A 12,966-nucleotide genomic window follows, 5' to 3' on the forward strand; every position below is an offset into this window, starting at 1 on the left:
ATATTATTGTTTCTGTCCTTTCTGTTTTAATTTAGCTATATAACATTGGTAACTTATTCTCATTTGCTGAAAAAATTTCCACTACGTTTTCCACAATTTCCCTTTGTAGTTTTTATGAATAAATCATGTTCTGTATTATCTATTGCTGCTTAATGAAAAATAGAAATAGAGCTCATATACTGTGTAGTATCTGAATGTGGATTGGTTGGGAAATCACATATATATTTGAAAATCCACACATTCAGAAAATGTCCAATACTTGCTCATTGAAGTTTCTCTTCTATAGAATAGACACAGTGCACTACCTTATCCAGAAACATTCATAAACCCTTATTTTTTCGCAACTGTAAGAGCTGGCAAAATGATTACATGGAGAAATATGCCAAAAAGCAATTAGCATAGGCTATAACTCCCTATGATGTAGTAGAATTCGCATTTTGTTTTATGTGAAGCAATTTCCAATCCACAATAAGCAAATGGACATCACTTCACATAAATTAGCATGATGGTGCTATTATATCATATGAATTCACAGATGATGTCAGTTTCCAACTGTCTGATTAACTTACAATTCTTTGACTAAGGCCTTGTCTACACTACGAGAGTAGTTCGATTTTACTTAAATCGAATATTTGGAATCGATATTGCAAAGTCGAACGTGTGTGTCCACACTAAGGACAGTAATTCGACTTTGTGAGTCCACACTAACGGGGAAAGCGTCAACATTGGAAGCGGTGCACTGAGGGCAGCTATCCCACAGTTCCCAGAGTCCCCGCCGCCCATTGGAATTCTGGGTGGAGCCGCAAATGCCTTCTGGGTAAAAAAAAAAGGGGCCAGGGTGCTTTTGGGTAACTGTCGTCATCCGTCCATCACTCCCGCCCTCCCTCCCTCCCTGAAAGCGCCGGCGGGAAATCATTTCGCGCACTTTTCCAGTCATTGACAGCGCGGACGCCACAGCACTGTGAGCATGGAGCCCGCTGCAACCATCGCTGCAGTTGTGGCCGCTCTCAACGCCTCGCAGCTTATCATACAGGTTGCCCTGAGGCAGATGCAGAAAAGTCAGGCGAGGAGGCTACGTCAACGCGGTGATGGCCTGAAGTCTGAGAGTAGCACAGACCTCTCAGAAAGCAGGGGACCCAGCGCCGAGGACATCACGGTGGCAATGGGTCATGTTGATGCTGTGAAACGGCGATTCTGGGCACGGGAAACAAGCACTGAGTGGTGGGACCGCATAGTGCTGCAGGTCTGGGATGAATCACAGTGGCTGTGAAACTTCCGCATGCGGAAGGGAACTTTCCTTGAACTTTGTGAGTTGCTGTCCCCTGCCCTGAAGCGCAATGACACCCGGATGCGAGCAGCCCTGACTGTCCAGAAGCGAGTGGCCATAGCCCTCTGGAAGCTTGCAACGCCTGACAGCTACCGGTCAGTCGCGAGCCAGTTTGGGGTGGGCAAATCTACCGTGGGGGTTGTTGTGATGCAAGTAGCCAAGGCAATCGTTGATGTACTGCTGCCAAAGGTAGTGACCCTGGGAAACTTGGAGGCGATCATAGATGGCTTCGCAGCGATGGGATTCCCAAACTGCGGTGGGGCCATAGATGGAACTCACATCCCTATCCTGGCACCGGACCACCAGGCCAGCCAGTACATTAACAGAAAGGGCTACTTTTCCATGGTGCTGCAAGCACTGGTGGACCACAGGGGACGTTTTACCAACATCAATGTCGGATGGCCGGGCAAGGTTCATGACGCTCGTGTTTTCAGGAACTCTGGTCTGTTTAGACGGCTGCAGCAAGGTATTTACTTCCCGGACCACAAAATAACTGTTGGGGATGTGGAGATGCCTATAGTGATCCTCGGGGACCCAGCCTACCCGCTAATGCCCTGGCTCATGAAGCCCTATACAGGTGCCCTGGACACTGAAAAAGAACTCTTCAACTACCGGCTGAGCAAGTGCAGAATGGTGGTGGAGTGTGCTTTTGGACGTCTCAAGGGGAGATGGAGAAGCTTGCTGACTCGCTGTGATCTCAGCGAAACCAATATCCCCATTGTTATAGCAGCTTGCTGTGTGCTCCACAATCTCTGTGAGAGCAAGGGGGAGACCTTTATGGCGGGGTGGGAGGTTGAGGAAATTAGCCTGGCTGCTGATTACTCACAGCCAGACAGCCGGGCGATTAGAAGAGACCAGCGGGAAGCGCTGTGCATCCGGGAGGCTTTGAAAGCAAAGTTCCTGAGTGAGCAGGGTAACCTGTGACTTTCTAATTTTGTGTACAGAGAAGCCTTCACCCCACTTCCAACACACGTTTCAAAATAAAAATAGTTCTACTTTGTTAAAGCACACCGTTTTCTTTAATACTGTTTTCGCGGGAATTTTTTAAAACTGGGACGCAGACTGTGGTGCGGAGCGGGTGTAGTGTAGTCGCGCGAATGCAGCTTCTAAACTCAAGGACTGACAGGCTCCGCTGCGGTGGGATGGTTCTTTCAACGGAGCCTGTCACCCCTCCTGATACGGACTGTGTGTATGGGGGGTCTATGTGAGTTTGTGGCAGGGGGGGGACGGTTACAGATCCCCTGCTGTGTGGCTCTGTGATCCTGCCTAAGGACCGCCGCTTAAGATCTCTAACTGCCCTCCCCTGACACAAAGTCACAGAGCAACCCACCCCCCACCACATAACATGAAAAGAACCTCCCAGACTAACCAGGGTAAGTAGTCACTGCATCACTGCACTATGTATGTGCCCTGCTGCTGTGCCTGCCCCCGACTATGTACCCTGCCAAAGGTGACTGTCCTGTCCAATTACCAACCCCCTTTCCCCCCCCCTCCAAAAGAACATGATGGAAACAGTAGTTAACAGAAACATATTTTTTATTATCAACTACACATGGGACTGGGAAGTGAAACTTGGACGGGGGCTTGTGTCAGGCGGGAAGGAAAGAACTTGTCAAACTTTGGGGAATGAGAGCCTTCTGCTGCTCGAGCTCTCTGCAGGGGTGGAGTGAGAGTTAGCAGGGACTCTGCCGCCTCTCCTTCTGTGCACTTTGGGTGAAGGGAGTATGGGACTTGGTGGCGGGGGAGGGCGGTTAGAGATGGACTGCAGCGGGGCTCTGTCCTCCTGCCTCCGTTCCTGCAGAACATCCACAAGGCGCCGGAGCGTGTCCGTTTGCTCCCTCAGTAGTCCAAGCAGGGTTTGAGTCGCCTGCTGGTCTTCCTGACGCCACCTCTCCTCCCGATCCATGTTGGCTTGGTGCATTTGGGACAAGTTCTCCCGCCACTGGGTCTGCTGTGCTGCCTGGGCTCGGGAGCAGGCTATAAGCTCTGAGAACATGTCCTCCCGTGTCCTCTTCTTCTTATGCCTAATCCTCCCTAGCCTCTGGGAGTGTGATGACAGGCTAGGTTGTGAGACAGTCGCAGATGGGGCTGTGGGAATGGGAAAAAGGGAGTGAATTCCTCAGAAAGATAAATGTAGTTGTGAACAAAGAACATAGTCTTTCTCTGTGAACAGGACCATGCACAGCACCTATCACATGCGCACTCAGCACAAGGTCGAATTCTCGGCCTTCGCATTCAGTGTCTGGGGTTTTGCAGAGCACTTTTGGGAACCCTGTCAGGACAACGGAATTGCTCTTGCACGCAGACATGGTAAGCCGTAGATTCGTGGCAGCTTAAAACTTTAATATTAGCAATGGCCTCATTTCACATTGAAATCAATGTCGGTCCCTGCTGCCAGCAATCCGGCAAGCAGGAAGTCTGCTCCTGTCCCACACCCTCGCGGCTGTCCCCGGGAACGATCCCTTTCGGCTGACCCTCTCCCGCCTCCACCGCGTGGCTGCAAACCAGCGGTTACAGTTCTGTAAAGGAACGGTAAAGCAGTCCCAACACTAACATTCCCCTACCTCATTCAAAGCAGGTCATCATGAGCGACATCACCCTCATGAGGATCTCTGAGAGCGACAGACAGAGAATGCTCCGGGAAAGCCTTCAAAGACCAGGGCCGTATGCCGCCATGCTGTGCCAAGCAATGATTCCGGAGTACCTGCTAGTCTCGTGGCGCGGCAACGTGTCCTACTACGGAGGACCCAATAAGGCCGCTCTCCCCAAGAACCTAATGCAGCGGATTTCAAATTACCTGCAGGAGAGCTTCCTTGAGATGTCCCAGGAGGATTTCTGCTCCATCCCCGGACATATAGACCGCATCTTACTGTAGCTGCAGTAGCAGGGACTAAACAGTAGAGCGGCTTGGGCAGGACAATCATGCAAAACCGGACATTGCTAGATTTTTTTCAAATAGTTGCACTGCCCATGACTGAACCGTTAAGTTAATCAAACTAATCATGAGAAACCCATTTTTTAAATTGTTAATAATCATGTTCTGTTACAAATAAATGTTTAGATGTTTACAACACTTACTGGATGATCCTTCACCAGATTCTGTGTCCGGGGTAACGGCTGGGGAGGGTTGGTAGGGGATCTCTGTAAGGGTGATGAAGAGATCCTGGCTGTCGGGGAAATCAGCGTTGTGAGCGCTGTCGACTGCCTCGTCCTCCTCATCTCCTTCCTCATCTTCCCCGTCCGCTAACATGTCCGAGGATCCGGCCGTGGACACTATCCCATCCTCAGAGTCCACAGTCAGTGGTGGGGTAGTGGTGGCGGCCGCACCGAGGATGGAATGCAGTGCCTCGTAGAAACGGGATGTCTGGGGATGGGATCCGGAGCGTCCGTTTGCCTCTTTGGTCTTCTGGTAGCCTTGCCTCAGCTCCTTGATTTTCACGCGGCACTGCGTTACATCCCGGCTGTATCCTCTCTCTGCCATGTCTTTAGAGATCTTCTCATAGATCTTTGCATTCCGTCTTTTGGATCGCAGCTCGGAAAGCACGGACTCATCGCCCCACACAGCGATGAGATCCAAGACTTCCCGATCAGTCCATGCTGGGGCCCTCTTTCTATTCTGAGATTGCACTGCCATCAGTGCTGGAGAGCTCTGCATCGTTGCCAGTGCTGCTGAGCTCGCCACGATGTCCAGACAGGAAATGAGATTCAAACTGGCCAGACAGGAAAAGGAATTCAAATTCAAATTTTCCCGGGGCTTTTCCTGTGTGGCAGTTCAGAACATCCGAGCTCTTACTGCTGTCCAGAGCGTCAACAGAGTGGTGCACTGTGGGATAGCTCCTGGAGCTATTAGCGTCGATTTCCATCCACACCTAGCCTAATTCGACATGGCCATGTTGAATTTAGCGCTACTCCCCTCGTCGGGGAGGAGTACAGAAGTCGAATTAAAGAGACCTCTATGTCGAACTAAATACCTTCGCGGTGTGGACGGGTGCAGGGTTAATTCGATGTAACGGCGCTAACTTCGACATAAACGCCTAGTGTAGACCAGGCCTAACTTTGCTACATGTCAGGAGTGAAACTAGAAGTAGGACAATGGGACATAACTAAATAGAAAAAGAGTAAGATACACATTGCTTTGCAAGACTCTATCATCAGAAAATGGCACCTCATAATCACATTATCCTCAGGCATAGAACACAGTGAGATTACAACATGGCAGAAAACTAGCAACAACAGTGGCAAGATGCTTGGGTTTGGTTTCTTGTATGAGCAAGACAGATAATTTACAATTCTTGTGTCATCTGACAAACACTGACTTAAAGTTGGCAGCCTTGGCTAAGCTTAGACTTAGCAAGCATCATGGCATATGGAAACTATTGTTATCATCATTAACAGTGATTCACACAAGTGCAGGACTGGGGTAAAGGCTGACATACCACTGGAGCTATTTATTATGCATGTTTTTAATGGTGCATAGGGCCTTTTGCGTGTTCCCTTCACTGTGGTGAATTTCACCTGGATACCAGCATCTGTTTAGCTAGAAAATAAAATAGAAATATTTCATTTTGTGTCAAAAAAATAGTAGTTCTCATTTTTAGCCCATTATTCATACTTCACCAAATAATACATAAATAATAATAATAATAAAATCCCCTTTTAATTTTAATAGATTGCTGGGACAGGTATAGTATCCATTAGGTATAAAGATATCCCATAAAGGTCACACTATTATTCTGGAAGCTTTGTCTAATAACACTACTGAGGGAAAAAATGTATGTGAATGAGGGTGACCATCAGTGAGGATTTTGGAAAAGATGTCAGCCCAAAGAGGTCATAGAATCATATAAGTTAGTGATGCAAAATATGTATTAGATCATGTTTCCCTGACAATAAAGGAATGTTTGCTATGGAACATTTATGAATCTTTTTTTCCAGACTAGTTTAAAAAATCCCAAGCTTCCACCAATTTCTTTGAGAAAGGCAAACAGCTGACATTCCCAGCTGGGCTTAAGCCACTAACTTTTCAGTTGACAGCTGAATGTGCTGGCTTAATGCACTATAGACATATAAAAAGGTCTAAAGTCTAATGAAACAACTGAAAATGTGCTAAATGAAGATTATTCCAAAGATTTGGGACCTGGTTCTCGCCTCAGATGCCAGACTGGGGGGAGGGGGGCGCCACTAGAACCCAGCGTGTAGAAAATTGTGTCTGCTGCTGGTGCATATGTATTCTCTCTGCTCTAGATGCACAGAGATGGTGGAGTGCTATGCTGGAGGAAGGAGGGCACAAGAGACATAACAGGCAGGCAGGAGAAAAGGTGAGAGGGAATAACAGAAAGCAGCAGGAGCTGCAGGGAGAGAGAGGAGGAGGAAGATTCTCTTATGTACCTCTCTAGCACCCCCAGGAGCCTTGACTGATTAACACCAGCTTCTCAGGGACCTTCCTGTTTCCTGCTGCTTCCCTGAACCCACTTGAGGAGAACAGGCAGTTAACTGAAGTAGTAGGAGCCAGTTAGGCCCTTAAAACGCTGATATCTTCCCTCACTCAGGCCCTGCTACCAGCCTGCTTATTTGTCCCCTTCAACTGAGTGTTGAGAACCACTCTATCTGGCACAGAACAGCAGTCATGAGTGAAAGAAGAAAACGCCCCTCTGGGGCAGCATTCAGAAAAAGAAAGAAAGCAAAGGAAGCTTTTCTATCTAAGCAGGAAGGAGCTCTCTTGAGATACATAGACACAAATGTTCATGGTGAGCCTTCTGGCCCCAGTGAGGATGTGAGTGGTGAGGAGATGCCTGATCTTCCAGTTAGTCAGAGTGCAGGTGACCTGGCAGCTACTGTAGTATCCATATCCCCATCTCAAATGGATGTAACCATGCACATTCCTGAAGAAAAGTATAGATCAGAGAAGGGTGTGGTGGAGGCGCAAGAAACAGCTACTGCTGAGTTTAGTTCCTTAAGTCTAGATGATCCAGGACTGAGGAGCCACTTGAGCAATAGCCTGAAGGACTTCCTTGTACTGCATGGGCCACAGCAAGTGAAAAACTTCATGTTCCCCAAAGACAATGAAAATAGAAGTTTCCATCCAACGTGTTACTGGCGTGAAATCCCCAATGGTGACAAAGTGGAGAGGACATGGCTTATGTACTCAAAAACCCAGAATGCTGCATACTGATTTTGTTGCAAACTTTTCCAGTCTAATGTTCCAGCCACATTGGGTTCTACAGGAACAAAGGACTGGAAAAATCTGACTAGAAATCTGGCATGCCATGAGAAGGCAGCAAATCACCAGAGAGCATTCCATAGGTGGAAAGAGCTTGAGATGAGACTAAGGTTAAAGGCCACCATAGATGATCAGCCTCAAGAGAAGATTGCATCAGAGTCTCTTTACTGGCAAAATGTTCTGAAAAAGCTTGTTGCCATTGTGAGAATGCTTGCTACCCAAAATCTAGCACTGCCTGGCACTTCAGATCAGCTGTATGTGCCAAACAATGGAAACTTCTTTAAATTGTGGAGCTAATGGCTGAGTTTGATGCTGTACTCCATAAGCATCTAAGAAGAGTCACCACCCAAGAAATGTACACACACCGCTACCTTGGAAAAACAATTCAAAATGAGATCATACAGTTACTGGCAACAAAAGTCAAACAGAAGATTGTGGCAGATCTGAAGTCAGCAAGATATTAGTCTGTTATTCTGGACTGCACACCTGACATCAACCTTATGGAACAAATGACCTTAATTGTACGTTTTGTAACAACAACAGAACCTAGTGAAAATGTCCCTGCAATGGTGACTGTCAGAGAGCATTTTCTAGAATTTATTGACATTGATGATACTACAGGAGCTGGTTTGACAAATGTGCTTCTTAAAAAGCTAGAAGATACGAGAATTGCGATAGCTGACATGAGAGGTCAGGGCTACGATAATGGTGCCAACATGAGAGGAAAGAACAGAGAAGTGCAGACACTGATCCGAGAGTTAAACCCTCGAGCTTTTTTTGTCCCATGCAGTTCTCATTCATTGAATTTGGTGGTCAGTGATGCTGCATCAGCTTCTAGTGAGGCTGATTAATTTTTTAATGTAATTCAAAGCATCTATGTATTTTTCTCTGCATCAACTCTCGATGGCAAATTTTGAAGCAACATCTGGGAACATCCTCTCTGACACTGAAACCACTGAGTGCCTCACAATGGGAAAGTCGTGTGGAGGCGATAAAGCCTATCAAACACCAAATTGGGAAGATAGATGATGCCATAGTTGCCATTATGGAGGATAATGCTATGACAGGAACTGTTTGTGGGAGAACAGTGGCAGAGGGAAATGGAATCACCAGAAACATACATAACTTCAAATTTCTGTGTGGCTTAGTTTTGTGGCATGACATACTGTTTGAAATAAATGTTGTAAGCAAGAGACTCCAAGGTGTTGACCTTGATATATCTGGAGCAATGGAACAACTGGACAAAGCAAAGTCATACCTACAGTCTTACCGGTCAGATGAGGGATTTCAAAATATTCTGAAGAGTGCACAGAAGTTGGCAGAGAAACTTCACACTGAAGCTATTTTCCCACCCATTCAAGAATATAGGAGTCACCAAAGAAGATGACATTTTGATTACGAGTCATGGGATAATCCCATAAGAGACCCCAAACAACAATTCAAAGTTGAATTCTTTAACCAGGTGCTAGATTGTGCAATACTGTCAGTTGAAGAACGTTTCATGCAGCTCAAGGAACACAGCAGTATATTTGGGATGTTGTATGATATTCCAAAACTCCTCACTATACCTGAAGAAGACCTACATCAGCAATGCAGGGCACTAGAAACAGTGTTGACACATGATGACATGCGCGATATTGATGCAAATGATTTAGGTGGTGAACTGAAAGCCCTTTCAAGATACATTTCAGCAGGATCAACTCCAAAGGCTGTTCTGGAATATATGTGCATGAATAAGATGACCACCCTCTTTCCAAATGCTTTTGTTGCTCTGCACATACTTCTAACACTTCTTGTAACAGTTGCCAGTGGAGAACGCAGCTTCTCCAAGCTGAAGTTAATAAAAACACATCTGTGCTCCACAATGACACAGGAGAGGCTGGTCAGCCTTGCAACTATCTCAATAGAGCATGAGCTGGCCCAGACTGTGGACCTTCAGGAAGCAGTTCAAATCTTTGCAACCAAGAAGGCACGGAAAGCACCACTTTGATTATTCAAATAGATAAAAATGCCAGTGTTTACTATGCAGACAAGAAAAGTTACATTTGCTGTTCAGGTGTTTGAAAGTTAAGTGTTACCTAAAATTTTTGAACAAGGCATTTTAAGTTGTTAGTTCTCCTTTATTGGGGTAGGTAGCAGAGCAGTACCATGAGAGGAGTAGAACAGGAAGATGGCAGAATTGAGACCTTTCAAAGTTTTGGCCCAAGCAAGGGGGTATGGGGGCGTCATTTGAGCTCCCCGCCTCAGGTGCCAAAATGTTGTGGGCCGGCCCTGATTGATTCTGTTTTCAACAGGTGCCAACATTTTTCAGGCAACTTCTTAAAGTTCTTGCAGGTAGAACAAAGAACAAACAACTTATTTACTTGGAATTTTCTGAATTGATCTACTCCATCAATCCAAACCCATCTTTTCAACATGTCTTTGGAATTTCTGATACTGAAAACAGAGTTGTTGAATATTATTCTCCTATTAGTTAAATGAAGTTTTGGTGCCCTAGTGCACATGACTTGAGAGATCTATGACTTTATAAAACTCTAACCTTAATAGCTGTAGGATCCAAACTGCCTGACCTGAAAACCAGAGTCAGCTTTCATTCCAGGATACTATAGTTATAAATAACTTATCTAGTTTGAGTTAGAATGGTAATATATTGTGTGACCAGCCCCCAAGTAATGATGCCCATGGGGCCTGATCCAGCCTTTATTGGACCATGGCCATACTATATATTTAAGCTTCTGTAAGGTATTGACATCTAGCTAAAATAGTCTCTGCAAATATGTATTTTTGCAAGTTCTACTCTACTTTATAACTGGTGTGCAAAAACCCAACCTTCCCAACAGATTCATCATATAAAGACTCTTTGATAGGACAGTATTTTTTTTAACCTTTCTTTTTATGATCATTTAAATCACAGCCTGTCCTGGTGGATAAAATGGACTTCATTTTAATAATGTCACTGTAGTGCATATTGCAAAAAATCTTTTAAATTTTCTGTGTGCATTTAATCATAAAACTGAAAGTCAAAAATTGCACTGGCTAAAGCTAGAGATAGCAGATGAGATATTGTTTCCACTGAACTCATTGAAAGTTCTTTCTGATTTCAATGACAGAAGAATAGCAACCATTGCAGTTCGGTAATATGCGGAATTCCCCATGCAAATTCTGCCCAATAACTCAGTCCAACTCTGCAGCGTCTGTTTTCTAGTCCTACTGGCAGGGTGGATAAAAATCAATGATTTTTTTTTAAAAGTCCGGATTTTTTAAAATTTAAATTAAATGCAAGTTTGTATATTTAAAAATAAACCTATTTAAAATTCAATTTGAAATTAACAACCCAGGTTAAGGCCTAAATCGTTTAAATTACATGTTTTCCGCCAAGTTTTAAAGGAAGTCAGTCACCACTGAACTGGTGGAAATCACTAACTAAGCACCTGGAACCAGAATTTGTTAAAGTGCTAAACCAGCTTTTGACAATAGTAGCCTCTTTTTCAGGTGCAGAGAGAATATTTTCTTAATTTCAATTTATTCAACTAGTTCACTTTAATGACTAGTTAATTGAAAGTTAAGAAAGCAACTGGAAGTTGAAAAAGCAGCAACACTTGTTTTCCTCTTCCAATCTATGAACAAAAGCAATGTATGGGAGGATGAGATCTTTATTTATGTTATCTACTTTTCTTTATTAGTTTTAAATGCAAAACATATTTTGATTAAAAAAAATTCTTACATATTCACCACCTATTTAAGGTCATTTTGAATTTTAAAATATGCTGCCTTGTGAATTTTTAATTGAATTGGAATTTCCATCCAAAAAGATCTTGAGATAAACAAGTAAAAAATTAATCATCTCATAAATAAGAAATGCATAATTCACCATTTTCTAGCATAATAAAAACATAAAAATTAAGAATTAGAATAAATGTAAGTTAAGATATACAATTGCTTAAATAAATGTTTATAGATATAGTGTATTTGCCTGTATAGCAAAAAGTACCACCAAATTTAGTGTAAAGTCTATATATATAGTTGCAAATCATCATGTTTTAATGCTTATCAGCCAATGAGAACTAACCTTTCTTTGTAGTGTACCAGCCCATTTTGGGCAATAAGGAGTAACTCATCAGCTAGAAAAATTTCATTGCTATCACATTTTAGGAACATATCTGGTGGTCATCAGGATGGATGTAGATGCGGGAAGTGTTACAGCTTTTCTATATTATGTAATGTTTAAACATCATCGGGCAGCCAATCCAAAAAAATTGTTAAATTACAAAAAGGGCCCTAGCTCATAGAAACATAATTTAATTTTGACCAAAATTGTCAGAAAGCTTCTAAATACAATTGATAATGCACCTATGTACTCAATATAGTACTATTTTGGAAAGTTTGGGAAATATTTAGCCCTAAGTGATCTATTTTATGCATTTTTCCCTACTTTTTTTTGCCTTCAATTAATGCAAACGTTTGTAGTCACATGACAGTATGAGCTTCTTTTTATCGTGTAATAAATCACAATATTTGTCATTATTTGTAGAATAGACTGATTTGAGAAAAAAATTCTGTCTGCTATTTTTATGAAGTTATGCAGATAATAAGACCTCTACTCCCTAATTATAAAACATATATTTTATGTTATCTGCTTGGCCGGAGACAAATGTTTAAAGCACACATGGGATGTGTAGGAGGTCGGGGCCATCTCTCCTCACCCGTCTGGGAGGGGGGCCACGCCCCGTCACTGCAGTGCCTCTGTAGGGGTCAAGTTCAGTGGGAATTAGCACCAGCAGCTCGAGTCCTCCAGCAGGGCAGAGCACCAAACAGTTAGGTAGCCCTGGCCTGCAGCTGGGGCAGAGCAGCAAAAGAGTCTCGGAGCCCAGGCCAGGCAGGGCAGGGCACCACCCAGTTAGGGAGCTCTGGCCTGCAGTCAGCGCAGAGCAGCAAAAGAATCTAGGGGCCCTGGCCCTCAGGTAGGCAGGGCACCAAACAGGGAGCTCTGGCATGCAGTCAGCGCAGAGCAGCAAAAGAGTCTAGGGGCCCTGGCCCTCAGGTAGGCAGGGCACCAAACAGGGGGCTCTGGCCTGCAGGCAGGGGAGAGCACCAAGCAGTCTAGGGGCTCAAGCCCTCCATCAGGGCAGACAGTAAATAGTCTAGGGGTTCAGCTCTCTGGCTGGGCAGACAGCAAATAGTCTGACATCCTAACTCTGGTGGACAAACTCACGTCTCTTGGCCTAAGGTGGGGAATCTGTCACCCCATGGGTGGAGTGTCAGGGGATAAGGAAGACCTGGGCCCACCTGACTCCACCGGGTCCCAGGCCAGGGCCCTAGCAGTAGTGGAGTGTTCCACTACTGGGTCAGCAGGGATCCGCCTGAAACATGCTAACCTAGTTTAAGGCCACAGTACAACCGGACTATTGTCTGGTTCCCC

At 44.7% G+C, this 12,966-nt stretch overlaps 1 protein-coding gene and 1 long non-coding RNA gene across 3 annotated transcripts in view; one reads left to right on the forward strand and one right to left on the reverse strand.

Annotated features, from left to right (window-relative positions):
* Window positions 1-12,966, forward strand: part of SPATA17 (spermatogenesis associated 17) — a 173,667-nt gene that overhangs the window by 35,551 nt on the left and 125,150 nt on the right. The gene's annotated exons all lie outside the window — the stretch shown is intronic.
* Window positions 5,465-12,966, reverse strand: part of LOC117874460 — a 33,548-nt gene continuing 26,046 nt past the window's right edge. Inside the window, exon 3 of the long non-coding RNA XR_004644994.1 lies at window positions 5,465-5,864. This is a non-coding gene — a long non-coding RNA (uncharacterized LOC117874460). The remainder of the gene's footprint in view (window positions 5,865-12,966) is intronic.

The sequence above is a fragment of the Trachemys scripta genome, chromosome 3, assembly GCF_013100865.1.
Source record: "Trachemys scripta elegans isolate TJP31775 chromosome 3, CAS_Tse_1.0, whole genome shotgun sequence".
In the NCBI taxonomy this organism is placed as follows: Eukaryota; Metazoa; Chordata; order Testudines; family Emydidae; genus Trachemys; species Trachemys scripta.